The sequence below is a fragment of the Lemur catta genome, chromosome 23, assembly GCF_020740605.2.
Source record: "Lemur catta isolate mLemCat1 chromosome 23, mLemCat1.pri, whole genome shotgun sequence".
NCBI lineage: Eukaryota > Metazoa > Chordata > Mammalia > Primates > Lemuridae > Lemur > Lemur catta.
In genome coordinates this window covers 11975366-11992487 of record NC_059150.1, presented here as the reverse complement: position 1 = coordinate 11992487, position 17122 = coordinate 11975366, and the positions used below count along the sequence as shown (strand labels likewise).

The window sequence follows — 17122 nt, the reverse complement described above, 5'->3', positions numbered from 1 at the left end:
TTGTTGTAGACGGTCACTTCAACTACAGCTAAACATCATGATAAGATTCAATGAAAACATGATGCTTTTTTTGGGAAGTCCTTCTACCACCTTCCTCCTGATTTCCCCCCATAGCTACCCGTCTTCTTGTTTCCATGATTATTAATACTTGCACCAGATTATTTCAGATCTTTTGGTCAAAAACTTAAAATGTGTCTGGTTCCTGGTGGGCCACCTTTGGGTACTCTTCTAATTTAGGGAAGGTGGGTGGTGGTGGTCCTTTCTGGGTTGTTAGTGCTGAGCATGCTCAGTGCTGAGAACAAGATTTGAATGATTGTTGGCCTCCTTTTTTTCAAGCCCTCTTTAACACTTTCTATTGAACACACCCTTCCTTTTCCAAAATGGCAATTGCACATGTTGTAAATATCTTGGCTTTTCTCTTGATTATCCCATCTAAGTGGAAACCTGGGAGACATGTGGGAATCACAAAAAGGTCTTTCCTGCTAAGAGGGTCTGGTGGGTGACGCTAGTAACACCTTTCCCACCTAGGAAGTGGTTCAGTTATTTTTACCTGTGACAAAATGATAAACTTCAGCCTTCTCACGCAAAGTAGAGGATGGAGGGAACGGAACGGCTAGCTCCACTACGCCAGTGTGGGGTAGGATGTCTGAAAACAGCCTCGCTCTCAAGCATAAATTCCCCTCTGTCTCTGAAGAGCAGCGACGGCCGAGGTGTTGGCACGCAAATACTTGCAAAGTGAAAATGGATACACTTCCACAGCTCCTCGTCCCTGGCCTCCAGTGGACAGCCTGGCAACCGTGCGTGCATATTGGTTTGGCACCGAGACAAACGTTCCCTGGAGCATAGACTGAAACCACCAAACCGATATCACTTGGGACGCCAGCCACATCCTGACCTTGCTTTCTGTAGGTGAGTGGCTGTGGAATTAACCTGTGATGGTCCCCTCCTCCTGTCTGGTTGGTGGCCTGTTTTGTTTTGTTTCTTTCTGAAGCCACATTTGAATCTTGTTCTCCCACTCCCACCGGTACCTACTAGCTACAAAGCCACCCTCCGGGTCTTGGCTTGTGAACAGTGGGCAGCTACTTAGTTCCAAGAAATGGACAAACCACAAAATTCTGTCTTTCCCTGAGTCTTCTTGGTCCTTGAGAGGGAAGGGCCATTGATATAGACTGCCTCAAAATTGTGCCCAGGTGGTGGGGCCTGTGGCCTGGCATTGTAGGATCTGTGAGTGCTGTCTGCTCCTTTGCACCCTCCTTGTCTACATTTTTCCTGCTGTTCCACTTCCTCCCATCCCCCCTTTTTTTGTTTCCAAATCTTATTTATTCAGAGCTTCCAATAGTCTAAGTTTTTCATGCATTCAGGGCTTTAATTTAGCATGTGGGGTGCTGGCTCTTCCAGCAAGCTGCTTCGGTCATTATTTCCAACTTGCGGGAATAAAGAGGCAGCAGGGTGCCGTGGAAGGAGCTGGGGCCTGCAGCCAGAAGGCCTCGGGTCCTGGTCCAGGTTCTGTGTCTAACTAGCTCTGGGACTCTGGCGGGGACACATCCTGGCCCTGGACCTCAGTTTCCTCACCGATGGGATAAAGGGTTTGGACAAGACAGTTTCATTTTATCATCCTATAGAGCTCATTTTATCATCCTATAGAGCTCAGTGGTTATGTGAAGTCTGCATTGGGTTGTACCGATCTCACTTTCCTTTTTCTTTTGGAAAACTTTCCTGTTAAGTGAATGAATGAGGAGATGGGAGAAGAGTCCTTAAACTGGATTTCTCAAATACAGACTATTACGGAGAGGTGGGGGAGGACTCTGTTTTTTAAATTCCGTCTCTAGAGGTGTGTAGCCTAGAAACAAAAATTCCACATCCTATCTTAAAATGTGCAACAATGTTTTTCCAGAAGGATAAGAAAGTGATTCAAACGGTATTTGTTGTTTTTTAAGGATCCAATTTCTGCACTGTAGCATATAAGCACATGTAATTGTTCAAGTAAAATTGTACTTTTGGAAGGAAAAGGTTAAAGTTGGCTACTGATATTCATCAGGAGATGGATATTTAATCTTTAATCTCTTGTCCTAGGCCTCTACTTTGGATCAACTCATTATCCCGAATAAACGATGTGTCATTCCCATTATTTATGTTTCACTGCAGCCAAAGTATCTGGACCTCGTTTTAGTAAGCGCCATTCATTTCGACCCATTCAGTATTAATCTCCCTGCTAACATCTTTCCTGTTCTATGTGCTGTCCCCTATTTGCTTTTATGTTTTCTGCAGAGTGTTTATAAAAGGATAATCTTTTACAAAGCAGACAGAATTTTTGTGTATAAACTGCTCTGTTTGAATGCCTCATTGATATACCATCTAAAAACTGAAGTGTTCAGCAAGATTAGCAAAGCCCTGAGCTATTGAGCTGAGGGAAAACATGAGAACCGGTCTCTTCTCTACAGGAGGCAAAGGTGACGGAAGATGCCTTTGCTTTCGCAGTCGTAGCAAAAGCAGAGCCATTGCCCACCCAGGCCCTGATAGGCCCAGCTACCTGGAAATGAAAGAGGCATGAAGCAAGCCGCTTAGAAGATGCTGGGAAAGGGGTGAAGAGTGTGGTGGTCTGATGACTTCTTTTCTAGAATTTTCTCAGAAAATGCCATGACTCTGCAGACGCTGAATTTGCATGTAGTCCTCACTTCAGCTAAACCCTTTTCAACTTTCGTAAAAGTATCCATGTGCTGTTGCTGCTGTTCACGGAGGTTAAATGTCTTTTGTCGTTCTGGTGTATCCTGTAGAAAAGGCAGTGCTACAGGAACCAAGGAAGGATCCAAAGGAGGAGGATGGTCTCTTCCTGCCTCCTCTGTCTTCTCTCCCCAGGGATTGGGATCTCCTTCAAACAGCTCTTTTTTGCTAAGAAGAGGTAGAGATCACTTCATTTTGCAATGGATGAAGACGGTTTCTTTATGGAATTTTGCATGGCATGGGGTCCCAGATATGCCACCGATTAAAAGACTTAACAGATGGACTCTGAGAATAGGAATGTGTTCAAGAAAAAAAAAATCTTTAGAAAAAAATCCGTGGAAGGGGATTGTAAATCTGACCACGGTGGGGGCTGAGCACGGGAAGCTGCACAGCGCAAACGCTTTGTCCCTTAGACAGGGTGGGTTCAGCTGGTCGCGTTGCATTGGAAGCATCTGAAACACAAACTGCGCTTGGGTTTTTAGTTGGCAGTGCTGTGGGGGCAAAAAAAAAAAAAAAAAAAAAATCCCAAGGTGCACAGTGCCAAAAATTAAACGTGCCTTCAAAGAGTATTTTTTTTCCAACAAATTGATCACTTTGATTACTCAATCATAAAGCTTGCTATTTTCTGACGTGTACTCTTCGTATACACGAGCATTTTTGCTTACATTTTCACATTTGTTAGAGAAAAGTTCAAAACAGACATGTGGTCGTGTCATTTTAATGGCATAGATCCTTAAATACTAAGGGCCTGCCAAATCTGTTCTGAAGAGCTAAGCTATAAAAACACTCAGAATTTACCCGTCGAGACTCCATCGGCAAGAAGCCGCTACTTAGGATTTTGTCGTAGCTAAATGCCACCATTTTGGGCCATTTATTACAGCGTTAACTAGGATGTCTTGCCTTAATCTGCAGTCCCCACCACGGTGAGGGCGGACAAATATTTGAGAACTTGAATCCAGCTTCCTTTGGGTGTCTCTGTGTGGCCTTTGGGAAGGATGACAACCAAATGACAGCTCATCCTCACCACGTGGCAGGAAAGCTTGCTACTTGGGGGTGGGAGAGGGACTGGGAGCAACTGGGGAATTCTTAAAATGCGCCTGGGTCCATTGCAGTGTCTAAAAGAACAAAGGGACTAGGTTTTCATCATAGGGAGTCAATCTCTTGACTTGAGGGAAATTCATGGTGCTGGCTTCTCTCACTTTGAAAAACCCCCAGAAGAACATGCAAAATAAGCTTTTTCCGTTGTTTGGTAGGTGTCAATCTCAGTGGTGCCTCGTTTTGAACTCTATTTCTTTTATTTTCCATTCTTTTTTTCTTCTACACTTTTCTTTCGTTTTTTCTTTCTTCTCTGTTTCATTTTTTTTTGCTTCCCTCCCTCCCTCCCTCCCTCCTTGGTTCTCCCTCCTTGGTTCTCCCTCCTTTCCTCTCCTTCTCTCCCTCTTTCTTTCCATCATTTCCTTTCTTCATCTCGGAGCTCCTGGAGACGATGAAGACTATAGAAGACATGATCTTTGCTTTGAAAGGTTCGCAATGTAAATAGGTAAATATTATGGCCCAAACACAAACCGTGTCTAATGAAAGCACGTCCAGTCGAGTTCATTTTGCATTTCAGCACCCGTCACTCATTAGAGGCTGCCTGGAGCTCTGTGTGGAGAGGATTCTGAGTTCAGAACTGGGCTCAGAGGGGATGAATGCCCTGATCAACCAGATGTGACAGCAAAGGACACACGGAGAATGGGGAGGAAGAGCACTTGTGGCAGGGACTTGCCCTCCTGGGTCTAAATCAGGGTTTCTCAGCTGCGGCATGACTGACACGTAGCAGTTAGGCTGGCCCGTGCTTGTCGTGGGGGGCTGGCCCATGCATTGCAGGGTGTTCGGCAGCATCCCTGACCTCTATCCACTGGATGCCAGTAGCACCCCTACAGCTGTGACAACCAAAACCGTCTCTCGACGATTTTACCCCCCTCCCAAATGTCCCCTGGGGGGAGGTAAAATTGCTCCTCTCTTAAAACCAATGGTCTAAATAATTACCACAGAGCTAAATATAGGGAAGTAAATGAGAAAGTTAGAGCAGCTGGAAGGATGCAGAACTTTGGAGGCGGTGAGGCTCTGTAGGGAGTGTAGGGTTTGTCACGGCAGAGAAGAAAGTCTCAGCTGCTGCCATGGCCGGATGGGCTGTGCATTGGGCTGCATTTCCATGGATCTCAGGGCTTCTGTGTGACTAGACAGGACGCTGGGGAACAGAGCCTAAGGTCACAGCGGGAAGGACTGAAGTTACACTACAGCCTCTTGATTCTAAGATTGGTGGAACTTGGGTCACCTTATCAATGCAGGTGAAGTTTTCTGTGCTGGAGATTTCAGTAACAAGAATAATGAGACTCCTTAGGGCTGCTTAGAAGGTGGAGTGTCACAGAGGCAGGGAAATGGGAGGAAAGTTCCCTGTGCAGCCCCGGGAATCTTAGTAGGACCTGGGACTCCAGGACAGGAGGGAAACTGGAATCACATCCAGTATAAATTCCCTTTATGGAGGTGGGATTACTCACTTTAAATTTCTGGACTTGGGCTGAGTTTTGGTAAACAGTGAACAAATACTGATGTAGTTGATAAAGTACACCAGTGGCTTTAGGACACGTTCAAAGTATACAAATCAATGCCAGGCTCTCTTTCCGTCTGTGGCACTGGGATTTTAGTACAGGTCATTTCATGGGATGTGTGATGCAGTGGAAAGTTCTGGGTTTGACTTTGAGCTTTGCTTCTTGCTCAGACACTATGAGGCAATGAGCAAACCATCTCCTCTCTCTGAACCTCTGACTGATATCTGTACAACGGGGATAGTATTTCCTGCCCAACAAGGTTGTCATGAGGATTAAATGAGATTATAGAAATCAAATGCCATCTACAAGGATTGGCACAAATTAGGGGCTTCAAAAGTGTTAATTACCTTCCTTCTTGCCCTTTTCACTCTGAATCTTGCAATCTTTCTTCTCCAGTAGGTTAAGAAAGTAGACGAAGACAGTGATTCTGGTTTCCAGTTAAGGTTTCCTTCAAGCTGCGTTTGGCACGTTCTACTGACTTTCAGAACACTCACGGCTAATAAAACATATTTAAGCCGCAGATCAGAAAGCAGGTTTGAGTGTGTATAAATTCATCTTGAGGCAGTAGGTCCTCCAGGCATTGCTGGTGCTTGGAGACAAAAAATGTTTTTTACCCTTTTGTTTATATTTTATCTCTGTACACTTAGAGGGTGTGATCTCTCCAGCACAATTATTACAGTGAATAAAAAACAAAAGTCATCTCAAGGAACCAAAAGAGAGGATGTCTCTATTATCTTAGACAATTTTGTCCCGGAAGCTCATAGGACTAAACCAGGAAAGCCTCGAGATTTAGACAGAAAGGGACTTCCCTGAGGACTGTTTCCGGGGACCTGGGAGCAGGCACTCTCCTGCCTAGCATGACTATTCTGCTAGAAGCAGTCTTGGGGCCAGAGTTCAGGTCTCCCCATCATTTTTATCCGAGGGATCAGCCTGAGCTCACAGTGCCATCCTCTCTGCATCTTCTTGCTCTGCTTGTTCTGCCCCGACCAAAGGAAGGCTGTTTCTGGGCTTCTGCCCTGCTTTATGGATTTAGTTTTTCTTCCCAGCCAAGCCTGGTTCATACACTTATTCAATAGCACCTCAGTTATTTCCAGATATAGATCTATTGTGATAGTCACGTCACAACTCTGTCACCTACCAGCTCGGAGGCACTGGGCAAGTTACTTAACTTCCATGAGCTTTGCATTAGAGTTCCCCAGAGAAACAGAGCCAATAGTGTGTACATATGTGTGTTTGTGTGTGTGTGTGTGCATACACACATATATACATATATGAATAAACATTTGTATATATACATAAATAGGATTATTATAAGGAATTGGCTCATGTGATTATGGAGGCTGATAGTTCCCAAGGCCTGCAGTTGGCAAGCTGGAGACCTAGGAGAGCCAATGTTGTAAGTTCAAGTCCAAAAGCCAGCAGGCTGGAGGCACACGTAGGGCTGATGCTTTTGTTCAAGTCTGAAGGCAGGAAAAAGCTGACGTCCCAGCTCAAAGACAGGCAGTCAAGAGCTCCCTCTTACCCACAGGAAGGTCAGCCATTTTTGTTCTATTCAGGCCTCTAACTGATTGGATGAAGCCACCCACATGAGGGAGGGCAATCGGCTTTATCTACCAATTGAAATGTTAATTCCATCCAGAAACACCCTTGCGGATACATCCAGAATGACATCCAACCAAATGTCTGGGCTCCCTGTGGCCAAGTCAAGCTGACACATAAAAGGAACTATCACGTGTTTCAATGTCCTCATCTGTAGAATGGGGGTAACAGTAGTACCTACAGGGGTAATGAGAAGAACTCTCTCTTACTCCCATGAGTGAATGAAAACAGAGTGTCCCTCTTTTAGTATCTCATTCAGTGCTATTATTGTTGTTGCTATTGTTTTTGTTGAAAGTGCTTACGGAGAGAGACTAAGTTCCAGGCAGAGGAAGATGAGGGTGCCAGGGAGGGCAGAGAGAGGCAGGGCCAGCTTTGCAGGTTTGCCACCTGTGACATCACACAGGGCCCCGTACTTGGTTTAATGCTCTGCTATTGCTGTCTCCAAATCCTTAATAATTTCTGAACAAGGAGTCTTGCAATTCCATTTTGCACTGGGCCCCACAAACTGTGTAGCTGGTTCTGGAGTGAGGAATAAGGAATCTTTTGAAAAAATGTCCGAACAGGTGTTAGTGAGCTCTCCGGGCTCTGCAACATTTCAGGTTCCTTCCCCCACTGAATTCTGCAGGCATGAAAACGGCCACAAGACATTCATTTTTAATGACTTGTTATGGGCTTCTTAGCAATATATCTTTGGGTATTAAGGTGTGGAGTCAGAGGCTTAAAATGATTGATGTCTCTGCTCCACACAAGGGCCTCCCACACTTACCTAGCGCCAGATATCCACTTGGGAAATTTATGGGCGCTCTTGGCAGCCTAAGCGGCCATCAAATATTAATCAAAAATATGTAATAACTAATATATACTTAAAGAATTGAGGAAAATTAATATTCAAGGGAAGCATCCAGGGACCCATAAAAATAACAAATGCTAAAGAGACTCAGTCAAGGTTGGCAGGTTCAGAATCTCACCCTGCTCTTAAAACTGGCTTTGAGATTCTGGGTTTGCTGGTCATTCCACGATGCTGAGATGGCAAGAAGAGGGGGTCCACACTGTGTTCGGCCAGATGGAGACTCCTGTTGAAAGAAGCAAGCTCCTCCTTCAGGACACTGCCTCTATATCCCCTCTTTCCTTCTCTCTTTCTCATAGCTCCAAATACATTCAAACTTGCACCTAATTCCGTGTGGGATTCTCTCCTAGCAGTCCCTTGAGGATAGGCTGTATCTTCTCTCTCTTTAGATCTTCAATACCGAGGACAGTGGCTTGCACACGGTATTAGGTTGAGCCGTATGTTGTATCCACTTTTGTAGGTCAAAGATGTGCAGATATCAGCGATTTTACATGGTTCAACTTAACAATTGCCAACTAAAAGATTGTTAAATGAGTACATGCTAGGACTTGCCTAGAGAACTTTTAAATTAGAACTGGTCACCCCAGAGCAGGCTGGAAGAAGTCCCATAATTCCCAGTTTTAAGTACTGGAACTTATTAGCCGGGCACAGTGGAGTGCATGTGTAGTCCCAGCTACTCGGGAGGCTGAGGCAGGAGGATCGCTTGAGCCCAGGAGTATGAGTTTGCGCTGAGCTAGGCTGATGCCATGGCACTCTAGCCCAGGCAACAGAGCAAGACTCTGTCTCAAAAAAAAAAAAAAAAAGTAAAAATAATTACTGGAACTTCTGATCCTATAGCAGCAGGCAGATGTCCAGCTGTTTTCTAGGGACGTCTCGTTTTACCTCTCCTTAGGCAAAATAAAAGGGAGCAGAAGTGGACCTGCCTGGGGATTGGCAAGGCAAGCTCATCTGTCCCCGGTTGCTACTTTGGCTGAGAACTGCTGTAGTCTTACCCACCGTATTCTTGGTCGTTAGCTCTTTCTCACCACCCCGCCCAGTGTCAGGTCTCCTTACTTTGGCAGCACTGGGTGCACAGAGAAGTTAAGTAATTTATTTAATTTTTAAAATATTTTAATTTTATAATTGACAAAAATTGTATATATTTATGGTGTACAACACGATGCTTTCATATATGCATACATTGTAGAATGGCTAAATCAAGCCAATTAATATGTGTATTACATACTTACCATTTTGGGGGGGGTGAGAGCAGTTAAAAAATCTCATCTCTTAACAATAGAAGGGATTTATTTTTATTTGCAAAATAAAAATTATGTGGCAGCAGAACTCAGATCCGTGGGGTTGCCTGTGTGTGGGTCTGCAGATAATGCACGTGGAAAGACGGGGCTGCCCAGGGTTACCGGGGACAAAGGTCTGCTCTTTAATCCCCGTGCGGGAACAGATAGCAGCAGCCCTTGCCTGCGTTTGGGAGGGAGTGGTTTGTTCGGGTGTTGGACCACCACAGCAGTTGCTGGTGTCTTCTGTTATTGTGGAAAATCAGGAGCGGAGCCTGTCACTTGTCATCTGTTCTTCGGGTGTAACCAACTTTTCTTCCATGAGCCATTTGGTGTGACTGTGAATGATGGCTCCGGCTAAATGACACCATCCTGATGGTGGGGTAAACAGAAGTGATGCTGGAACAGGCACCTTGGATCCCGCCTGTGTTTTCAGAGAGCTGTGGACAGGGCCGGGGATTGAGAGGAATGAGCAGCACTGTTGGGGCGGAGAGCTTGCACGCGTCTCCTTTAGTCTCCTGCAGCGACTGAGGGTTAAATGCCTGAACTGCCGAGGCACAAACCAAGCCGCTGGCCGGAGAATGACTCTATACGAGCCTGGTTGCATTAGATTCCCTATAGGGATTCAGAATGTGCATGAAATTTCAATATCATTTAGCTCGATCTCCTTAGTTTTTTCTAAATCAGGAGACAGAGGCTCAGAAAGGCCAACTGGCTTGTCTTAGGTCATATGGCCGGTGCTGGCACAGCCGAAATGAGGACCAGATTTCCTGCCTCCCAGTTAGGTGCCCCTTGTACTTTGTCACGCACCTATTCCCACGTCTATCTCCTCTGTTCTTGGGAACCATTGTTTTACTAACAGCTCTCTGTTTTTTGAGCATTAAAAAACGCTCGGCAACTCTATTAGATGTAGGCATCAGTCATAAAACTCAACTTAGAAATATTAAAATGGGAAAAATGCATCAAGAAGCTGTGTAGTAGAGTAGAGAGGCTGGTAAAGCAGGCTCTGGATTTCAGAAAGATTGGGCTCCAATTCTAGTTCTGCCACCTACTTCTGATCTTGGGCAAGTTCTTGTCTATGTCTCAGATTTACTATCTGGGGGCTAAAAGTAGTACCTATTCCAAGGGTTGATGTGATTAGTTATTAAGATAATATATGTGAAACACTTGGCACAGTCACTGGAACATAGCACTCAATAAACTTGGACTTTTTATCAATTGTACATGTATTGTATTTGGGTATGAAGGAGGTGAGGGAGGAGTACCCAGAGGTGGTAGCAATGCATTCTTGGGATATAATTCATGCAGTGTGCAACAAAGTGCACTGTGTGTACATATATTTGCTTTGCACGTATCTGGCATATAGTAACTGCTCAGTAAACATCAGTGGCTATTATTATAACATGGAGCCTGTTGTGGAGTTGTGTGCATGGGAAAAGAACAAAAGATAATCCATGTTACAAACAACTTTTGGTGCATCTGTCTGGATGGCATATTAATTTCCCGAGCATCTTCGCAACCCAGTTGGTAGGAATAGGGTGTATTAATATTCTTTCCATTGTACAGATGGAGTCGCCGAGAGAGACTAAAACGTGACATCACCAGCAGGCGGTGACCTGAGGAGTCAGGGCCAGGAGCAGGTCTGGAACACAGACTTCCTGGCTCTGACCCAGGTTCCCTTCTGCCACGCGGCCTTCTCAGGGAAGCTGGAGGGACCAGGGCGGTATGTGTTTCAGCACTCTCAGCTGCCCTTGGAAGTTTATCATCTATTGACTGAATGTTGACCAAAAACACACTAATTCCTGAGGAGACCTTGCAGGATGTCCTGTTGAGACTTTTCCTCCTTTTTTTTGTCAGTGCTTTGCTGGCAGATTAAAATTCAGTGGACCCCGTTTGTAGGAAGTCTGATAAAATATTCTCATCTCTATTGCAAACAATTTCTCCATCTGCCGCTTGGCTGAGAGGATCAAACTCAAACACCCTCACGAGAGGGGAGAGTGATACCAGGCAGAGGAAGGTACAGGAAGCAGCAAGTGTTTGTGTCTGGACACAATGTCTACCTGATCTATTGTCTGATGGAGCTGATTAGTCAGCTCTGTTAAGCAGCTGGTTTTTCTTCCCTCAAATGACTGAATGCACCTAAAATTATCTTGCCCATTATGGGTATCTTGCAGATGCAGCTCTGTACATGCAGCATATAAATCTGCAAGAAAAACAACACATTTTGGGTCGGGCTGGGGCATAGGTGGGCTATGGGAGAAGAAGAAGGGAGGAGACATGCAGTAAGGTCAGAAAAGCTGATCTGAGAAAAATCAAGGTGGCTTGCAAGAGACGTTGAAGGGAGTCAGTGTGATTCACCTAAGAAGGCATTTCTAAAATCTACTATTTGCAACAAAATGTGTTGGGGTGAATAGAAAATGAAAAAGACATGATCCTAGATTCAAATTGGTGAGGGAAACATTCCTTCCTTCAACAAATACTCAGGAAGTGCCTACTATGTGCCAGGCACTTTGCTGGACCCTGGTGCTACACTGGCGAACAAGAAGACGGGAAGCCTGCCCTCCTGGAACTTACAGCTCAAGGGGAGAGAGCAACAAGGAAAATGTGACCACAGTTTGGGATGAATCCCAAGAAGAGAATAAAGAGGTTGTTGTGATATTGAGCATCAGGGTAGTGGGGGGCAGAGCGGTGGTGCTATTTCAGTTTGGAGGAGTCCTCTCTTGAGAGGTGGCCTTAGACCAGATATATGATGAGCCAGGGAAGAGTGTTATAGGCAAAGGGAATTTCAAATGCAAAGGTCTGAAAAGAGAAATCTTGGCACATTCTAGATACTCTCTGAAGGACTACACAACTGGAGTGTAGTGGGGGGAAAAGATGACAAAGCCCAAACCGGACTCTAGATGGGATGTGGCAGTGACTGGGCTAAGGAGTGGCAGTAGGATGGAGACAAGTGGGTGCATTCAAGAGCCCTGATTGGGGAGAGGGAGGGTGGCAAGATCAATGGCCCTGGATGAAGAATTGGATGTGAGAGTCAACTAGCACCCAGGTTTCTGGATTAAGAAATCTTTGTAGCACCTCGTTCTGGTATATGGTGGTGCCACTTATCATGATGGGAAGCCCAAGGAGGGAGTATCTCTGTGAAGCGTAAAATAAAGAATTCCATTTAGAGGCTGTGTAGTTGAAGGGGATGCCCAGTTGGACGTGGTAAGTGTGTATGGTTAGGTATGTGGTTATTCTCGAGCTCAAGAAGAGGTGTAGGTTGAAAACATGTAAACTATTAATACAGAAAGAAATAACAAATGGACAAGTAAAGTGCTATGTTTGTTTAGAGAATGAATAAATTAATTCAGACTAGGGAGATACAGATGATTTTAAAAGCATTCTGAGTTCAGCAAAGATCATAAAGCAAAGGAGCAGAGAGTGGCTAGAGGAAGAAGTAGAGAAATCCCTTTCTTTGTGTGATGAAAAAACAAAGTTGATGATTAGTAATATTAAAAGGACTGTACTTCTAAATCCTTCCCCAGAGAAACTTAACTAGGAGGAGGAAATGGGTAAAGATCGTTTCTTTATTAAGAAAATGAATAGTCAAGCCACAGACTGAGAAAAAAATATTTGCAATACATATATGTGACAAAGGACTCCTATCCATCATATATAAAGAACTCCTATAAATCAACAATAAAAAAGACACACAAAAATGGGTAAAAATCTTGAGAAGATACCTCACAAAAGAACATGTACAAATAGAAGCAGATGGAAAGTTGTTAGTCATCAGGGAAACGCAAATCAAAACTAAAGTGAGATTCCATTTCACACACATAACAATGGCTAAAAAAAAAAAAAGAAAAGAAAGAAAAGACCATTAATACAAAATGGGAGCATGTAAAACAACCAAAACTTTGACATATTGTTGCGAGTAGTATAAAACACCACTGACCACTTTGGAGAACTATTTGTTAGGTTCTTAAAAAGTCATCTACTCTATGACCTGGCAACAGCAAATTCTAGATATTTACCCCAAAATGAAAACATATGTGCATAATATGACTTGTACAAAAATGATTATAGCTATCTTAGTCATAATAGCCCCAAACTGAAAACAACCCAAATTTCCACTGACGAGAGAATGAATAAACAAAACAATGGTCTATCCATATAATGCAGCACTATTCAGTAATACAAAGGAACAAACCACTGATCAATGCAACATCTCAAAAACACTAGTTGAGTGAAAAAAGCCAGACACAAAAGAGTATGTGCTGCATAATTTCATTTACGTGATTTTCTAGATCAGGCAAAAATAATCTATCGTAATAGAAATCAGAAAGCAATTGCCTGGCAAGGAAACTTCCTAGGGTGATGGAAATGGTCTATATCTTGTTTAAATGGTGGCTACCTTGGTATATACAATTGCTAAAACTCATTGAAGTGAACATTCAAGATCTTCAGGTTGCTGCATTTTATTGTATGTAAGTTATATCTTCATTAAAAAAAAATCCTGTATAGTCCAGCTCCAGAGCCTACATTCTTAAAGTGCTTCCCAATTTTAGAAGAGAAAAACAGGAGGTGACTACATGGTGAAAACTTATTGGAATAAAATGGATGTATTTGCATTAGCAGGGTCTAGTGGCTTGCTTTGCGAGAATTGCACGAAGTTGTCAGGTTCGTCTGTAATCATGCGGACATGTTGAGATATTGATGAATTAGAGACCTGAGATTGTTTTGGTAGGTACAGTTCAATGCAACCTACATCTATGTAGCACCTGCTGTGTGCTGGGTTTCCTAAACCAGCCTGTTGGCTCCCCAAGGACTTTTGTCTTCTATTTCTTCTGGCTTCCTCCACGGTATAGCTTTGATCCCCCCCGGAGTCCTCAGAGGATGGTGCATAGAGCAGGTACCCAGTAAATATTTGTTGAATCAATGAATGAATGAATGAAGAAATGAATTAATGAAATCAAGTGTTTGACTTAATCTATATGAATAATAATAACTAAATGTTTAATTTCTTTTTTAAAAAATAAATGTTACATATTTGACACTGAAAAAAACAAAACAGAACCTAAAAACCCCTCACTAGTTTCTTTACAGTTCATGCTCTGTAAATCAAAGAGTAGAACAATTAAAGAAAATACAGAAAATAAAATTAATGGCCTCATTTTCTGTCCCTTTTACTTCCTATATGAAAGGCCCAACTAATGACAACTGGTCTAGTGGTTGAACTTTGGATTATTAAAAAATATTTTGCAAGAAATAAGCTTGGCTTGTGTGCACCAACAATGAGACAACCTCCTTTGGAAAGAATGACAGCAACAGTTGATATTTCTGGGGGAAAACACTAACCAAAACAAGAACCAAAAAAAAAAAAAAATCCCTTCCAATCTCAAGAGCTATGGGATATAAAGGAGATTAAACTTAGCTGCAGATGCCAACAAATGGAGCCTTTGGAAGATGTATTTAGTGAGGATCTTTTGTCAAAATTTACTAACTGCCAATATTTTTTTACGTGGCATATAAAGTTGCGAAGTAAAGCATTTAATGATTTTGTATCTAGAATATATTTATAGAAATAAAACAGAATTAACGTGGGTCAAATGCTTTATTCTGTGAATGCTTAACACTGTGAATTAGCTTAGTGAGACATGAAAATAAGTTTAAATCATCACTGTTGAAAATTAGAATGTAATAATTTATGAATCAACAACCTTAGCTTAAAAAGAAAATCTATTCTGTAATAATTGTATATATTTGATTTGAGATGGCAGATGAAAACTTGTTAAATATTTGGAAATTTATAGGAAATTAAATTTTATCTTTTGGTTCTAAAATTTACAGCCCAGGTAAGAGGTATTTATGGAATGTTTTTATAAAATTTAAAAATTTTTTTTAAAGAGTTAATAAAACAGAGGATGCATTTTATTTGTCTGTCTTTTAATGGGATTTATGACTTCTTGTAAGAATATATAGTTTACTATAAAATAAAAAAACAGACATTGTAGTTGAGAATAAAAATAGGAAGGAGGGCAAAGACAATGTTATAGGGTGAAGATGTGATAAGAGAGAGAATTGCAGAAGAGGGAAAGTTTGCAGATACACAGGTTTTAGTGACTTAAACTGTTCAGCTGACATTGAACCACGAATCTGATTTTGAGTTGAAGCCCTCCTGCCCCGGGAGTGGATGTCGTTAGGTGACACCGTATCGTTGGGCTTGACAGCCCAGAGACATGGCATCACCTTTCACTAACTGGGCATCAAGAGGAAAATCTCTTACTTTTTCTCTGTGTCAGTTTCCTCACCTCTGCAACAATACTGAGGAGCTTGTTCTCCACTCCTGATGTTCCTTTCCATGTAGAAGGGGTGGCGTTCTGGACCCTCACTTCCTCCAGGGGAGGTAGAGTGACTTAACTGATGGATACGGTTAGGAAAAATACACAGGGCATGTTTGACCCACCCCTCCCCTTTTCTACTGGGGAAGCAGCCACCTGGAAGAACCAGGTGTTCCTTTCCTCTGTCTACACCGAGCAGGCCTCCTGCCCCAGCTGAGCATGGCCAGTGCCTGGAAGAGCAATTCTGCCTAATTCTGGGGCCCTTACTATGAGTAATATCCTTCTGGTTGGTCTTTATTAGTTACAGAGATTTTATCTTAGCTCCCATCTGCCACTCCTTTGCTTCATTTATCAGTTTGTTCCAATCACAGGCAAAGAGGGTACCATTTATTGGCCCCTCCACAGACCCCAGCAGGACTGACTCTTTAGTCACGCTCACCTGCTGGTGTGAGGTGTCAACAAGATGGTGGCACAGTAGTGGTAGGGTGTGGAGAGTGACAGTGCTGGTCACTACAGTGTTGGCCTTTCCCCCAGATCCCTTTCGTCTGGAGACGTCTCTGAGGAATACGGATCGCAATATCCATAAGGAGACAACAATCTCTGGCACCACCACAGGGTCAGTGGAGTCTCATGCATTTCCCCGCCATATCCCTGTACCCTGCGGACACGTGACAAGTGCCCTTCTTGAACAGCCGCCTTGCTGGGGCTGTCTATGGGGTCTTGCTCCTCTGGAGTGAGCCCATTCATGCTGGCTGCAGTGCCAGCTCCTGTCCTCATAGCTGTTCTCAGGATCCCTCCCAACAGCACTGACGGCCGCGTGTGCAGGGCGCGGAGGACGGCGTGTGCGACAGCCTCCCCTGGGCGGTTCTGATTGCTGGAGAACAGGACGATGCAAACACCGTTCCTGGAACCGTGGCTTCCCAGCGTGGCTTCATGTGCCTTCCCCATCTGCTCCAGAGCATTATTCTGGGCACCTTGACAGGAAGAATCCAAATGAAAAGGGAGAACAAAAAAAGTACATTTTTTATCATCTCCAAATACCTATGCATCACGGATATGAACGAAAAACACTTACCTTGTGACCCTTCCAGCCTACTGCAGGAGGACAGAAAAAAACAAGACAAAAACCAAAACTGTTAAAACAAACAACAAAAGCACCGTCTTGTTTCTTTTCTGTCTTTGTTTGCTCTTTATTTAAAAGGGAATTAAAAAAAATAAACATTGTGCTTAAACAAACCTGTTGACGGTTTGCTTTTGTTTGATTTGCACCTCATTGTGTGGATAGCAGAGTGAGAGCCTGTGACTTAGCAGCAATATAAAAACTATCAGAGGTGGCTTCCTCATTAGCTTTTTTGGCATAGGGTGATTATATCTTGCTTTCAGTCACCAAATGCCATTTAAAACATTGCCCCAAAGCCATGGAGATGGATAGGACATACAGATTCCTTTACTTACTGGGACGTTGAGCCAACTGCAGACTATAAAATCGACCAGATCCTAAAATGAAAAGAAAAGTAGCTGCTAGAGAAATTGGATCATCTGCTCAGTCAAGGACTAAGGGGGAAAGACTCAGTTTTATCCGTTAGAGTTAGAGATCTGGGACAGAGAGAACAGGACGAACTTCCTTCTCCCAAGGAAAGCCGCCCCGGTCCGGTCCCTTTCCCACAGATGGGACACAGGAGTGTCAGGGGCTCCCCTGATGGTGCAGGTGTTTCTTCTCTGCAGAGTAGGGGCTCTGCCTGGGATCCAAGGTGGTTAGGCCAG

General features: G+C 43.5%; 1 long non-coding RNA gene across 7 annotated transcripts in view; it reads left to right on the top strand.

Annotated features, from left to right (window-relative positions):
• Positions 1-16507, top strand: part of LOC123627085 — a 60224-nt gene extending 43717 nt beyond the window's left edge. For 3 of the 7 annotated variants that reach the window (XR_006731124.1, XR_006731125.1, XR_006731120.1), the window contains 2 exons: positions 695-909; positions 2074-3184. This is a non-coding gene — a long non-coding RNA (uncharacterized LOC123627085). Of the gene's footprint in view, positions 1-694; positions 910-2073; positions 3185-10601; positions 10640-15892 lie in introns of those variants that run through there. The other 4 variants (XR_006731121.1, XR_006731123.1, XR_006731126.1 and 1 more) reach the window with 4 other exon arrangements.
• Positions 16508-17122: the final 615 nt, after the last annotated feature.